We start from the raw sequence: 16,130 nt of genomic DNA on the forward strand, positions 1-16,130 counted from the left end.
ATGGTGCAGGGGCAGACTGACCATTTGGAAACTCGGGCACTGCCCGAGGGCCCGGGGTCAGTAGGGGGCCCCATGAGATGCCCCTGGTACCTTTTTCATAGGCTTATTTGAGTTTGGGCAAGGACGCAGGGGCCCCATGATCCGCTATCCATAAGTTGTCAGTCTGCCCCTGCCATGGTGAAACACAAGTTTATTTAAAAGCATAAAAATGCATACTCACAAACCAAACGGAGATAAAAACTGAGATACAGAGTCCGTGGTGACGGTCCAAAGTGACAAGGGAACCCTTAGTGAGGTAGGCTAATGAGTTCTGGGAGACGTGCTCCCTTCTTCAGAGATAAAAATTTTAGCTCTAAAGAAGGCAGTATGTCTTCTGAAACGCGTTAGCCTACCTCTAATAAGGGTTCACCGTCACTTTGGACCGTCACCACGGACTCTGTATCTCAGTTTTTATCTCCCTTTGGTTTGTGAGTATGCATTTTTATGCTTTTAAATAAACCCGTCTTTCACCATGGTAATGCATAGAGTGCGCCGTTCTAATTTTGTTCATCAGATGGCAGCACAAGGCTGCATGAACAGTCACAGGGAGCACTGACCTTCATAAGTCAGTGCGCCGGCAAGTTTACGGCAATGCTGCAATGAGACGTTTGAGGTGTTTTGAGTGCCACGCGCACTTCAAAAGTGGAAGAACATCACTGGAAGACGATGAGAGATCAGAAAGACCTTCAACGAGCTCAACCCCCAAAAATGTCGAAACCATTCAGCAACTTGTGCATGATGATCGTTGGAGAACAATCCACAACATTGCTGCCATTGTCTGTGTGTCATACGGAACACTCCAGGCAATCCTCCTGCGTTATTTGAACATGCGCCATGTTGCTGCCAGGTTTGTCCCCAGGCCACTGACCCAGGAGCAGAAGGAACACCTTGTCAAAGCCTGCCAAGGACTGCATCAGCATGCCATGGATAACCCATCCTTCATGTCGAGGATCATTACTGGTGATGAAACTTGGGTGTACAGGTTTCATGCAGAATTTCACATTTGCTCTTTGTTCGAACTTGCTGTCCATGATGAAATAGCAGATGTGGTAACGTATGTGGTCAAAATAGCACCAGTTGCACAGCTCCCAATGTACACACGACAATGTCTTTTGGCACACTGACTTATGAAGATCAGTGTTCCCAGTGACTGTGTGTGCAGCTTTGTGCTGCCATCTGTTGGCGTGCTACAAAACTAGTCTTGAAACTTTTTGATACCACCTCGTATGTGTATATACAAATGTTTTGCCTTTCATTTCCATTTTAAACTGGATAGGTTGTTTTACAAGGTGAGGGTTTACATACACTTTAATTCAATGCATACAGTATTAACATGCAAAATAATGTGCTTTAAAGTGTTACTAAACCCACAATAGTAAAATCAGTCTGTATATGCAGTAAAGAATTCATGTTATACTCACTGTGGAACCTAAGGGGTTAATCCTCTGCATTGTGTAAAAACACTGTTTGATCATGACTTCTCGGATCCTCCCCTTCTTCCAGTGTCCCCCACTTATCTCCTGATAAGACATATTGTGTGGAGTCACTCTGCACATGCTCAGTTTGGTGTGTATTGCTAGAGGTTTTTTTTTTTCTTGGAAGAGTGTATGTGATCAGCACAGTTCCATGGGAGTTCAAATGTGAGTATTGTGGTAAATCTATTCTGCACTCTGTTCAAGAGCTACATTGGGAGTCAGCAACCCTTAGATTTCGGCCAGGCGACTGGTAGATCATGGTCCGGGCTGCTGAGCCACCATGTCAGGGCATCAGAGTGCAATATAGAGGGATTACTTGTAAAGTTGGAGCCAAGGGTGGACTGACAACTCATGGGGCCCCCAGGCAATAGGGGATCATGGGGCCCATGTGTCCTTGCCCAAACTCAAAAAAGCCTATGAAAAATGTACCAGGGGCATCTCATGGGGCCCCCTACTGACCCTGGGCCATCGGGCAGTGCCCGAGTTTCCAAATGGCCAGTCCGCCCCTGGTTGGAGCTGTAGTAGGGCACAATAAGCCGATGCCTCCTCTGTAGTGCTGGCTCCTGTTCTATGCAGAGTGATACCAACTGCAGAGGTGTCCCTAGGGTTGGTGTCACCCAGTGCGGTAACACATGGTGTCACCCTTCCAGAGAGGAAGGAGCAGTACAATTGTAGTGGAAAAATGAGTATCCCGACCCGTGAATATATGTATCCCCTGAAGCAACTGCGCATGTGCCGATTTCAGGCCGAAGAAGCCGATCTCCAACTTCAGGTTGAAACTATACAGGGTTAACTGATCTTGCAATCCATAGTGATCCACGGGATCAGCTTCAGCAGTTTGCAACCTGTAAGGGGTTAACTGTGGCAGCTCTGTGCTAAAGTCGGACATCGGTGATCAGCTTCTTCGGCCTCAAACTAGCACATGTGCAGTTGCTTCAGGGGATACATATCTTTATGGGTCAAGATACTCATTTTACCCCTACACTGGGGGCAGCTGTCACTGTGCCGGGAATCCAGGATCACCCCAATAACTGGCCAGGACCTTCACAGAGCCCAGAAGCTCTGCAGGCATTCTGCTCCTGCACCCCGTGATGGTGTCACCAAATGCATGCTGCACCCCCTAGGGACGCCACTGACCAACTGCACTCCACCTCTGATCCTGGCTAGCAGTCTCCAGAATGGTGCCAGCAGCAGGAGAGAGATCTTCAGGTCAATGTGAAGCAATACACTGGGCATAATAGTATAGGAGTGCTTTCACACTGATGTACTGCGGTTTACCCACACTCGGGTGCAGTGCAGTGTACCTGCAGCTTTCTTGCGGGTTTGCTGCACTTAGCCAAAGACTTCTATTATATCCGGCAGGTTTGGTGCACCTTCTGCATGCAGGAGATTTGGTGCAGTTTCAGAAAGTGCATCACACCTGCAAGATATAATAAAAGTCTATGGCAAAGTGCAGCTAACCCAGAAAAGTCGCAGATGCACTGCGCTGCAGGTAAACCCCCACACATCAGTGTGAAAGCAGCGTTATAGGGGGCTCAGAACAGTAAGGGTTCACTTGCATTGGCAGTTGGGGGGATTATAACACCCTATAGTTAAGATGTGTTTTTACCAACCCCACCCACATGTTGCAGCCACAGCAGGAGTAAGGCTGCGTTCACACTAGCCTTGTTAGCAAGCGGCAGACAGGAGTTTGGGAAGCATTTTTACCATTTCCCAAACACCTGGGAAAATTCTGCACATTGCAGCACATAGTGCTGTTCAAACGGGAGCGTTAGCATCGTGTCGCGGCAAAACGGACGCCTCTGGTCGAGTCAGGAGGAGTTGAAGCCTCCTATTCAAGTCTATGGTGCCGCTCCACAAACGCCCGGCCGGCTGCGGCGCAGTTACGAGGCATTTGTGGAGCGGTAACACCATTCAAACTTCATTATAGGCATTTGTGGGGTGTTTTTAACGCTTGGCAAATGCCTAGCAACAGCCGCTAAACCGCGCATGCGGCGTTCGCGGAGCGTTTTTACGGTTCTCCCCTCTATGCCCCCGACATGGTACAGTCCTCCCCTCTATGCCCCCCCGACATGGTACGGTCCTCCCCTCTATGCCCCCGACATGGTACAGTCCTCCCCTCTATGCCCCCGACATGGTACAGTCCTCCCCTCTATGCCCCCCAACATGGGACGGTTCTCCCCTCTATGCCCTCTGACATGGTACGGTCCTCCCCTCTATACCCCCCACATGGTACGGTCCTCCCCTCTATGCCCCCCGACATGGGACGGTCCTCCCCTCTATGCCCCCCGACATGGGACGGTCCTCCCCTCTATGCCCCCCCCACGGTATGGTCCTCTCCTCTATGCCACCCGACATGGGCCGGTCCTCCTCTCTATGCCCCCCGACATGGTACGGTCCTCCCCTCCATGCCCCGTGACATGGTACGGTCCTCCCCTCTATGCCCCCCGACATGGTATGGTCCTCCCCTCTATGCCCCCCGACATGGTACGGTCCTCCCCTCTATGCCCCCAAGCATGGTACGGTCCTCCCCTCTGTGCCCCCTGACATGGGACGGTCCTCCCCTCTGTGCCCCCTGACATGGTACGGTCCTCCTCTCTATGCCCCCTGACATGGTGCGGTCCTCCCCTCTATGCCCCCTGACATGGTACAGTCCTCCTCTCTATGCCCCCCCCTTTGACATGGTACGGTCCTCCCCTCTGTGCCCCCTGACATGGGACGGTCCTCCCCTCTATGCCCCCCGACATGGTGCGGTCCTCCCCTCTATGCCCCCCGACATGGTACGGTCCTCCCCTCTATGCCCCCCGACATGGTACGGTCCTACCCTCTATGCCCCCGGGCATGGTACGGTCCTCCCCTCTGTGCCCCCTGACATGGGACGGTCCTCCCCTCTGTGCCCCCTGACATGGTACGGTCCTCCTCTCTATGCCCCCTGACATGGTGCGGTCCTCCCCTCTATGCCCCCTGACATGGTACAGTCCTCCTCTCTATGCCCCCCCCCCCCGACATGGTACGGTCCTCCCCTCTGTGCCCCCTGACATGGGACGGTCCTCCCCTCTGTGCCCCCTGACATGGTGCGGTCCTCCCCTCTATGCCCCCGTGTAGAATGAAGCTCTGTTTCCCAATCCGGAGACATGCTCTGTACAATGCATGGGAGGGACCACACAGCGGCGATGTACATCCGGGGCACGCCGACCATCCCCCTCCCCATTCATTACTGCGATCCCCTTCCCTGCACCCCGACCGAGCACTGCCGCACCCCGCTACTTCCCTGCCAGTGTCATTCCCACCCCGGCCCCTCCCAGGGGCGGGTCTATCGGGAGTATATGGAGTTCCAGGACTGTACAGCGGCCGGCATTGGGTGACGGAGAGTCTGCTGTGATCATCGCTGACTGACGACCAGGTGAGTGTGGGATGGGGGCTCGGATCGGTCCATTCCATCTGTCCCCGGCGGGCGATCATCTCATACACGTCTTGTCTGATCGTACAATGCCGGGGCTCTGTAGCCTCCGTGCTGCAATGGACTGTCCGGGGTGATGGACATCTGGTTTCTATTAATAGGTTTTTCCCCTTTTATTACCCCCCCCCCCTAATTGATCCATGCTGGCAGATCATTTCCTTCTGGGAAGTTCTGTTCACATCTGAAGGCTTTTCCAGGAGAGGAGGAAGGGGTCTTGTAGGTGGACCTGCAGTCTGATCATACATGGGGGGCACACATCCCTCCGGACAGATGTTCCCTATTGCTGGGAATTGCGGGGTGGAGGGGATCAAAGATCAATTCTACAGACTCAGTGACTTCATCACAATGTATCTAAAGCCCACGTGACTTCTTAGTTTTGGAGTGAGTAGTGCTGACCAGGGGCGGACTGACAACTCATGGGGCCCCCGGGCAATAGGGGATCATGGGGCCCTTGTGTCCTTGCCCAAACTAAAAAAAGCCTATGAAAAAGGTACCAGGGGCATCTCATGGGGCCCCCTACTGACCCCGGGCCCTCGGGCAGTGCCCAAATTTCCAAATGGTCAGTCCACCCCTGGTGCTGACCAAATCTATGGATTCTGAAATCTAATATTTCTCTGATCTGATTTGGGAAATGAAGAGTTCTTACAGAGAGGTGAAAGGTTTAACACCACAACCAAAATGTATTGGTGACAAGGATGGAGGTCCAAACTAACACCACAACCAAAATGTATTGGTGACGAGGATGGAGGTCCAAACTAACACCACAACCAAAATGTATTGGTGATGAGGGAGGATGGAGGTCCAAACTAACACCACAACCAAAATGTATTGGTGATGAGGGAGGATGGAGGTCCAAACTAACACCACAACCAAAATGTATTGGTGATGAGGGAGGATGGAGGTCCAAACTAACACAAACTATCTGTCTAGTTAATAAAAGAAACATTATTAAGAAAGCTTGAACATAATACAAAATCCAAACGATGAGACAGAAAAGACACAACAAACCCTTAGATATCAGTGCAAGGGATATACAGGTGTACCTTGGTGTATGAACGCCGCGGTTAACGTAATTTTGTACCAATTTTGTTTGCAATATGAAGTGTATGTCGGTGCCGATTGTTAAATGCAATTGCTGGCTTTTTTGTCCCCTTCATTATAGCTCACAGAATTAGATCTCACTTTCCTGGAGCTAAAGGATACTTTTGTCTCTTTTATCTCCGTAAACAAACTAAAAGGAAACTTTGTTGCTTAGCTGGGGGGAATGTGTCTGCTGAATCTCTGAGCTATAGTGAAGAAAAAAAAAGTATATTTAAAAACCAGCACTGACCTATAGTGACAGCAACTTTTTTGTTTTAAAACTCTTTTTCTGAGCTCTGGAACAGATTAATTGGTTGTTAATGCATTCCTATGGGAAACTGCGTTTCGGTTTACAAACCTTTTGCTATACGAAACGTACCGGAGAACGCATTGAATTCATAAACCGAGGTACACCTGTATTTCATAGTTACCATGGAAATGGACGTACAGCTTCCATTCTCTTCCCAACGAGAACCTCTCTATCTAGTGTCTATAGTTATAGGACTCTCCATTCATTTTTCATGGAGTATCTCTGGTTGGAAAATCTATTCCCTTTCATAATTGATTAACTTCAAATCCCCTGTATTTATCATACACCAACCCCCTTTCAGGCAAATATTGGCACACCCTTGATGGAATTTAAGTATGCCAGTTCATGACCTTTTCCTGGGAAATTGAGTTTTCATGAAAGGATGGCCACCTTCATCGCATATGTAAATGAGGGATCCTTTGAGGTCAATATTTGTTATTTGTTAAACAGATTTGGTCCCATTAGATAAACTGATTCTGGCACCCAACTGTCTGAAAGAGACCGATTGGTGCCAGAATCCGTTTATCTGATATACAGTACTTCTGATATATAGTAAAGAAGGTGTAATTAATAGAAGGTGTAGTTAATAAACATTCCCTCTGGCAACTTAAACCATCCCCAAGTATGTACAGAACAGGAATTCATGTGAAGACGTATTGCACACCCACAATGATACCGCTCTAACTGAAATATATTCATCATTACAATATTAGTTACAGCTGTTACTGGAGATTTCACATACTCATTATCTAACAGTAAGGCATAGATAAACCCTGTCAGATGATTAATAATCTGTATAAAAGTAGATGCAACTGATCCTTAACCAGAACAGCCATAGAAGGATCGACATTCAGCGGCTTCCTGCTGAACTGGCCCAATTTCCATCCAGTCATGGCCAGCTATATTCACCCTCTTGATGGATGTCCTTGGATAAAGTATTGCATCTCTACTGGAGGAACTTTTCTGTTGTCTCAGTAGCAGCTTAATGTGTGGGTTTTTTTTTTTTGTTTGTTTTTGGTTTCCCCCCCCCCCCCACCAAGTGCTGGTGACAATGGTGTCTGGGCAGATAGGAATGTTGGAACAAAGACCATAATGCAGGCCATAGACGGGTCGAACATCGGCCGCTTTTTCGAAAAAAAAAAACGAAAAATCGGTTGTTCGGTCAGCCGACATTACCACCAACCATTAAAAAAATCAACCGACTAAATTATTCAATCAAGTTCACCCCATAACTTCTGTCCCTTGCAGGTCACGGCTCATGCACAGACTTTTTATCAGTAAAATGATCGGCCGATTTGCCCATCATTGCTGGGAAAGTCGGCCGATCGTCAAAATCGTCCGCAAATTTTCCGACATGGCCGATTAAAAAAAAAATGTGCAAAAAACAGCCGTCCAATTAACCCACTAACAGTGCGAAAATCGGCCGATTTTATTTATTTTTCGAAAAATCGGCCAATTTTCGAACCATGTTTGGCTGCCATAACACTCTTCCATTGTCAGTTTTGGCTCTAGTTAGACTTTAATGGTTTTCCTGGAACATTGCGATGTGTATTGGGTTGTTGTGAGCAATTTATCTCTCATTGCTTAACCAGAGCAGACTGACTTGTGATTGGCTGTTAGAACCACACTTGGCACATCATCCTGGTTAATTCAGCTGTATATGAGATTTGGGTGGGGGTCACGTGAAAGTCTGAGGAGTTTTGGTCCCGTGGGGCTGACCAGATGTCTCTGGGGTAGCTCAGGGTGTCCACCGGAAAAGAAGAGGCAAAAGAGCCCTTATACTGTAGCAAGTTGGCCCAAAAAAATATTTCAGCTGTGAATAGATCCTGTAGATGTTACTATGGCAGTCCTAGAGACAACATATTGTTCAGTAACCAGTGTATCAATGCTTTCTTGATTGAATTTTTACCATTATCCTTACTTAATAGAAGAAGGCCGAAGCAAGGTTCTAGGAAATCAAACTTAGACAACGGCCACCCATGCTCCTCTATAATTCTTTTCGTGTCATTACAGCTTTCCTAATTGCGGCATCTTCCATAGTCTTAACTACATCACATTTCCATATGTACAAAAAGACTCTTTGGAAAAAATGCCCAACTTTTAGACCTCCCATTCTCAACCAGGATTCCACAGATCCATAGGGTTCCTCCTGAAGTTTCTAGGGGTTCCTTGAGCTGTGGATGATTGACCTCCCATCTGGTGGTGTCTCCATAGTTCCAGGTCCAACATGGCTTGACCAAGCCAGTGGCATGTTACCCATGATCCTTTTAGCTGGCATTCTGACTACCATGCTAAGACGGAAGCTCTTCCCACTGTCCACCAATGCAAGGGGCATTTTCCTAATGACTCCCAATTGACTAATTTTTGCAGGGATTCTCTGAGACTTCAAAATTATATCAAGGGTTCTACTGGAGTAGAAAGGTTGGAAAAGACTACTATATTTAGAACTTTGCCTCCTGTTTTGCTACATTTTCACTGATTTGTCAGTGTGTTCTTGGCATTATCTCACGTTGACCGTGAATGTTTCCAGTGCAGAGTGACCTAGGCTGGATGATCTGTTCACAAAGACAATTGTCCCATGCCCTTACTTTGTAAGAGAGTTAATTTAAGACTCTAGTTGTAAAACGTGTTTTGTAATCTGCTACCAAATAATCAGCAATGAATGGCTTTGAAAATTCAGCTCTATATGTTGGTTAGCCCTTCTGCCTGGCAGTACTAGGGTCGTTGGTTTGAATCCCAACCACGGCACCCCCTGTCTGGAGTTTGCATGTTCCTGCGTGGGTTTCATCCGGGTACTCCGGTTCCCTCCCGCTATCCAAAGACATGCTGGTAGGTTAATTGGCTCCTGTCTAAATTGGCCCTAGTATGTGTATGCATGAATGTGAGTTAGGGACCTTAGATTGTACGCCCCTTGAGGGTTAGGGACTGATGTGAATGTATAATATATATGTAAAGTGCTGCGTAAATTGACGGCGCTATATAAGTACCTGTAATAAATTTATACATGTCACAGAAGTTCATGGGAAGATAGCTCAGGGTAGTCTAGGTCCCCCTAGAAGGGATGAAACTACAGGTTAAGACAGCAATGGGCAAACTACGGCTCGCGGGCCGTATACGGCCCGGCGGACCTTTTAATCCCGCTAGGCTCCTCTCACAGTCCGCCCTGAAGACCGGTGTAGCATGAAAATCTGTCTCCTATGAGGATCTGTCCCCCTCCGACGTATCTGCGCATGTGCCGGAGATCGCCGATCGGCTGCTAATGCCTGAAACTGGCACATGCGCAGATACGTCGAGGGGGACAGATCCTCATAGGAGACAGATTTTCATGCTACACCGGAACGGCGCGGGAACACGGTGAGAGGAACGCACGGAGCAAAGGTAAGTGAATTAACACAGGGGGGACTTGGGGACTTAATATAGGGAATGAATTACTATAGGGGGGATGAATTACTATAGGGGGGATGAATTACTATATGGGGGATGAATTACTATGGGGGATGAATTACTATATGGGGGATTAATTACTATATGGGGAATGAATTACTATAGGGGGGATGAATTACTATATGGGGGATGAATTACTATGGGGGATGAATTACTATATGGGGGATTAATTACTATGCTTACTATGGGGGAATATTACTATACTTACTATGGATGACACATACACATCATTCATCTACTCTTGGTCCGGCCCCCGGGTCCAATATATGAACCCATTGCGGCCCTCAAGTCAAAAAGTTTGCCCACCCCTGGGTTAGGATGTTCTTTCTTGCTCAGCATTCATTGATATTTAAATGCTGCCTACTCAGCTTACTCCTATCAGAGTAGGGTTTTATGTTGTGCAAATGCCTTTTATAATATACTGGAACTCTTTCTATATCCAGTAATGTGAGTGATGGTGAAAGAAATCCCTGTTCTTGAATGCTCCTTCTGTGAAGTGTTCACCGAGGGAATGAAAGGCCTCATTTATTACCTGCAGGCGCCGTGCTGTCAGGAGATTCATTGGGATCCCAGCCGTATTCCATGCCCTTCTGTCCTGACAGCACGTACATCTGAAGTGTTATGGTGGTCATACATGTGGTGATTTGATCACATGAATATTCACAGAATCTGGCTATATGATCAAATCTGTGAATTGTTAAAGACCTATAGGAATTGATTTACTAAAGGCTAACAGGCTGGACACTTTGCAAGTGTAGTTGCCTTTTGCAAGTGCATTTTCCCCAGAGTAAGTTAGTAAATCAACTCCATACTATGATACAATTGAGTTTGAGGAAAACCATTTAATTTCACTGAAATTATCAGTCTGAACAGAAAACCTGATTGTAGGAAAATAGATTATTGTGATTGTTAAAGTGATCCTAAAGGCTTATTTTTATTAAAGGAAAAAATAACAAACATGTCTATACTGTGTGCAGTGGTTTTGCACAGAGCAGCCCGGATCCCCCTCTTCTCAGGTCCCTGCAGGTGCTCCTGGCCCTTCCCTTCTGTTGGGTGCCCCCACAGCAAGCAGCTTGCTATGGGGGCACCCATTGCTCTGTGTGTCCATTCACACAGAGCCACGGCTCGACCCAGCCCCCTCTCTCTTCTTTTATGGCTGTGATTTGGAGCCCATGGCCCCCGCTTCTCTCAGCCAATGAGAAGAGGGAGTCTTGGGATAGCCGAGACTCCAATGCACATTGCTGGATCGATAAGGGGCTTAGTTGAGTCTGGGGGGGAGAATGCTGCACACAGAAGGTTTTTTACCTCATGCATAGAATGCTTGAAGGTAAGAAACCTTGAGCCTTTAGTATCACTTGAAGTGTACAATGTATCGAACAATCTTTTCTCTCTTCTGATTGTATTTTTCACTGAGACAGTAAATTGATCCACAATACGATCTTCTATAATATAGTTCCATGTGTGGCCAACAAATTCTTATTTGCTATATAGACTAATGCACTTTGCACATTGTTGTTGCATTCTGCATTAAAGAATAAGCTCTTAATTTGGTTTTCTATGTGTTGTATGCGGGCGCATAAAAGCTTCTGATTTCTGTATGTAAAGACAGCTGTATAAAGTCCGATATTTACAAGTAGTGCAGCAATATTTGTGATCCGGTCTAACATCTGTCCATTATTAAGCGTATTCTTAAAGCGATGCTAAAGCTAAAACATATTTTTTTTTTTTTTACCTTTTTAATACATTGCTTGCTTTAAGGTATAAAATGTGTTCTATTTCTCTGTCCTCCCCCTTTCCCTGTGTGAAGGGGAAGAGAAGAGATCTAGTGCTGTGCATAGCTACATTTCTTTTCCCCTCCCTTCCTCTTCATGCAGGACTCTGACAGTAGCAGGTGCCATTGACTCCTGCTGCTGTCAATCAAATGCAGTGAGGAGGAAGTGGGGCTAAGCTCCACTGTGGGAGTCTATGGAGTGTGGCTTGGGAGCGAGCAGACACTATGTGCCTCCATAGAAAACTGCTTGCTATGGGGGCAGGGGAAGAAGAGGAGGAACCAAGATTACCAGCGGGGGACACGAGAAGAGGAAGATCGGGGCAGCTCTATGCAGTAGTATTGCACAGAGCAGGAAGGTATAACATGTTTATTGTTTTAATTTTCTAAAAAAAAAAAAATGTAAAAAATTATTAGCCTTTGGTAACCCTTAAAGCGGAGTTCCATCCAAAAGGGAACGTTCCGCTTTAAAGATTGGTCCCCCGCTCCCCATTAAGGATTGGCACCTTTGAGGAGGGGGGGGGGAGTGGGTACCTGAATGGTACCCGCTCCCAATTCTGCTGCGATCGCTTAGACCACTGGTGGGCAACTGTGGCCCTCCAGCCGTTGGTGAACTACAAGTCCCATCATGCCTCTGCCTTTGGGAGTCATGCTTGTAACTGTCAGTTTTGCAATGCCTCATGGGACTTGTAGTTCTACAACAGCTGGAGGGCCACAGTTGCCCACCCCTGGCCTAGGTGATAGGAAGCGGAAGTTGTCCTCCTACCCTCCCTCCCCGCAAGCTGTCACAGCCGGGTGCCCACACTGAAGATGCCGGTGCCTGGAATACAGGACAGCCAGTGAAACGGGCTGTGGGGGACACTGCGGGATCATGGGACTGGTGAGTGGCTTGTGACAGGAGTCACTTTGTGTGGGGGGCCCATGGAACCCAGCTCATTTTGGAGAGGTGGGGAGACACCTGTCTCTGCTCCCCATATCCCTCTTATGTGTAAGTCACCCTGTGCCTGTAATGCTGGCCATAGAAGGGTCATGTATCGGCCAAATTGTCGGCCGATAAATGAAAAATCGGTCGTTGCTGCCACCAATGCTTACGAAAAACGGCCGTTTTTTGTAGATTTTCCAGCATGACTGATAAAAAGAAACAAGAAGAACCGCGAAAATTGGCTGACGACATTGCCCCACTAACAGTTTGAATATCGGCCGATTTTTTTATTTTTTTTTTTTTTTTTTTTTTTTTGTTCGGACGAAAATTCGGCCGATAAACGACCCGTCTATGGCCTCCATTAGGTGGATAGGGTGATCTATCCTAATATTGGGTGGGCTTTGTTATGTGGTTGCATCCCATTGTTCTATTGTCTGTCTGGTTTGGGAGCAAACTATTATGGGATGTATGTGTTTATGTGTATTGGCTTGTTGGGGGGTGTATCCAGTAGCCTTCCCTCCTGATGGACAAACGAAACCAGCGCTCCAATCTTCATGCAAACCAAGGAATTGCCAAAATGCCAATCGAGGAGGTGCTGCCCTTCTGAGATCGGGAAATCTGACCACTGGTAAATGAAAACAAACAAGGGCGCACTCTCATCGTGCATTACCGTGGTATACCACGTAATTTATTGAATAAAAAAGGATGTATACTCACAAACCAACGTGATTATAGGCAGTATGGGTGATCCACAAAGACAGTCACAATACAACTGTGTCTAATGATGCGGATAAGCTGATGCGTTTTGGGGGCTCTGAGGAAGGGGGTCCAGCCCCCGAAACGCGTCAGCTTATCCGTATCATTAGACACAGTTGTATTGTGACTGTCTTTGTGGATCACTCATACTGCCTATAATCACGTTGGTTTGTGAGTATACATCCTTTTTTATTCAATAAATTACGTGGTATACCACGGTAATGCACGATGAGAATGCACGATGAGAGTGCGCCCTTGTTTGTTTTCATTTCCGTCCTGATGGGACTGTCTGTTGGTGTGTCTCTTGTTACTAAATGTAGATTGCTCCCACCCCGTGTCATTATGCAGGGAGGGGGGATTCTTCCCTTGAGTGTAGATATCTTGTATCTGTGTTAAAATAAAGGAGTCTTGTATGGTCATTGGTGGTGTTGGATGGGGAAGCGATATTCTAACGGAAGTACTCAGCGCAGGCTGGGATGGTTCCATTACATGGCTGTTTTTTAAAAGTCAGCAGCTACAGTTTTTGTAGCTGCTGACTTTTATTTTTTTACAGAGTGAGTAGAACTCCGCTTTAAGGGTTGCCCCATTATGGTCTAAGGCTGGTTCACATATATGTGGCTGTGCGTGCTGCGTGTGCATGGGCCCAGCATCCAATTCATTTCCATGGCCTACTGCGTGTACGTTTTCTGCAGTCAAAAGGTCCCTGCAACTTTTTAAAACATGGCTGCGTGGTATGCAGTATTTAGTGTGTGGGAGGTGCCATTAAGAGTTAATGGCACTCCCAAATGTTTTCTAATGGGAATGCATGCGATTTAAATGCACATGTGCACTTGCATATATGTGAACCTAAGCTAAGTCTTTGTGTATGCACATTTTGTTGCAAATGCATTTTGGATGCACTTTTGTTCTTCCATTATACAGTTGCAAGGTGTAGATGAGTTAAAATTCTTATACAAGATTTATATAGAGCCAGCAGTTTGCACAGTGCTGTACAATAAAAAGAGACATTACAATTAAAATAGAACTGAGTACAGAAGGATTAGGAGGGTCCTGCTCATGGAGCTTACGGTCCAAAAGGGGAGGTAGTGGTAGAAAAGGTAATAGCTGGGGGGTGGACTGATAATGATGGTGGCTGTACAGTTTTTTAGGTTGTGGCAGGGTAAAATGCACACAAATGTATAATAAACTTTTTTTGCATTTACAATTTGTATCAATGGGCCTTCTTAACGTGTAAAACCACAAAATGCAACGTGTTTTATTTTGCAACACATGGATATCCACTAACCGCAAAGAAATGAATGGGATGAATCATCTGTTTAGAGATACACTCCCCTGATGTATGTCAGGCTTTACTACATCATCATTGCTCTTTGCCCAATTATCCCCCATCACCCCCACATGTTCTGTGTAATAGACCAGACTAGACATAGAAATCCCTGTAGAGATTTCTGAGTAGCCACGATTGCACAACGACACTGGAGACTGTATGATGCCAGGCCCCCTCCTTCCACTGACGTACGGCTCATTGAACCCGCAGTCCTTCTGCTAACCATATGTATGTGTTTAACGTGTGGATCAGGAGGAATGTCAAGTTCCACAATTCCAGAACATGGAGGCCCAGGCTATCATTATCCTGTGATTTGGATCTCTCCTCTGTTCATCAATCGGCAGGAGTAAATATTGTGGCCAGCCACCTACTGCTCATAATGTTTGTTTTAGTTCTTCTCTTTTCTCAGAAGTGATAAGGGTCATGTGCCTTGTGTAAATGTGAATGATTGGGCTTTTTGTTCGCTTAACATTACTAACAATTCTTTGTTCTGCCCTTTTTGGCTCTTGTGTCTAAAGCCAGGTACACACTAGAACTTGTATTTTTTTGTTTTTATTTTTTTTTTGTTCAGATCGTCCTACTAACACCATCTGCCAGCACTGATTAGATGCTGGTACTCCAGGATGCCCGTTTGGCAGAAGACGGTCATGAGACCAGCTTCTGTAGAACATAGGTTGTTTTTTATGCAGAGTTGCACCAGATTTTGCACTCTCTAGTTTTGGTAAAGCAACGCCACTGTGTTGACTACATTTATCTGTGTATAATAATATGCCTAGTGTATAATAGTGTATAATAATATGCCTAGTGACTTGGCAGAATTCACTTTCAATTTTTACTGTACATTTGCCTTTCAAGCAATTAAAATCAAAACTTAAATGTAATTTATTGAAGTTTACCTACCCTTAATGTATAGGCTGCATTGGTCCTTCTTGTTTTCCCTTAGTTTCACCAGGTGATCCAGCCAGTAACACACTTCCTTTGTTAAGGTGTCTTTAATCTGGATGAAGGAGCAATGGAGACACCTTTTGGACAGCAGAATTGTTAATCTGGGGAGAGGGTATTTATTAGATCCACTAGCAAATTTATATGGGCTTGATTAACAAGCTAAAGCTGAACTCTAGCAAACACGTTAAAGCAGTTACAGCAACAGGTTTTTGTTTGTGGTGCTTTTTTTTTTTTTTTTAATTTTACATGAATAAATAAAACTGACCAGTATATACATCCCCTGTCCATGTAAACCGTTTTTCTCAACTCTGACACTTTTGCTGGACAATTTGGTCTGTTAAAGGAAGTGCAAAAATAAGATTTACTGGACGGATCAACGGATGAAAATATAAGGGTGGGGGGGGGGGGCTAAAAAGAAAAGTAAAGCAGCCATCCTCTCCCGAGATTAACAATGCTGCTGTCCAAAGGTGTCTATTGCTCCTACTTCCAGAGTGAAGACACCTAAACAAAAGAAGTATTTTAACAATCGGTAAACTGCAATCCAAAACATTTTTATTTTGGGTTTAATACTGCTTTAAGGTATTTATTGATGACATATATTGGT

General features: G+C 46.1%; 1 protein-coding gene across 1 annotated transcript in view; it reads left to right on the forward strand.

Annotated features, from left to right (window-relative positions):
- Positions 1-4,706: 4,706 nt before the first annotated feature.
- The window catches only part of UGDH (UDP-glucose 6-dehydrogenase), a 31,287-nt gene continuing 19,863 nt past the window's right edge, over positions 4,707-16,130 (forward strand). The window contains exon 1 of the mRNA XM_089654031.1: positions 4,707-4,917. The gene's annotated coding sequence lies outside the window, so the exon portion shown is untranslated. The remainder of the gene's footprint in view (positions 4,918-16,130) is intronic.

This window comes from Staurois parvus, unplaced genomic scaffold (assembly GCF_062004578.1).
Source record: "Staurois parvus isolate SC_StPar_1 unplaced genomic scaffold, SC_StPar_1.0 ptg000734l, whole genome shotgun sequence".
Taxonomy (NCBI): Eukaryota; Metazoa; Chordata; class Amphibia; order Anura; family Ranidae; genus Staurois; species Staurois parvus.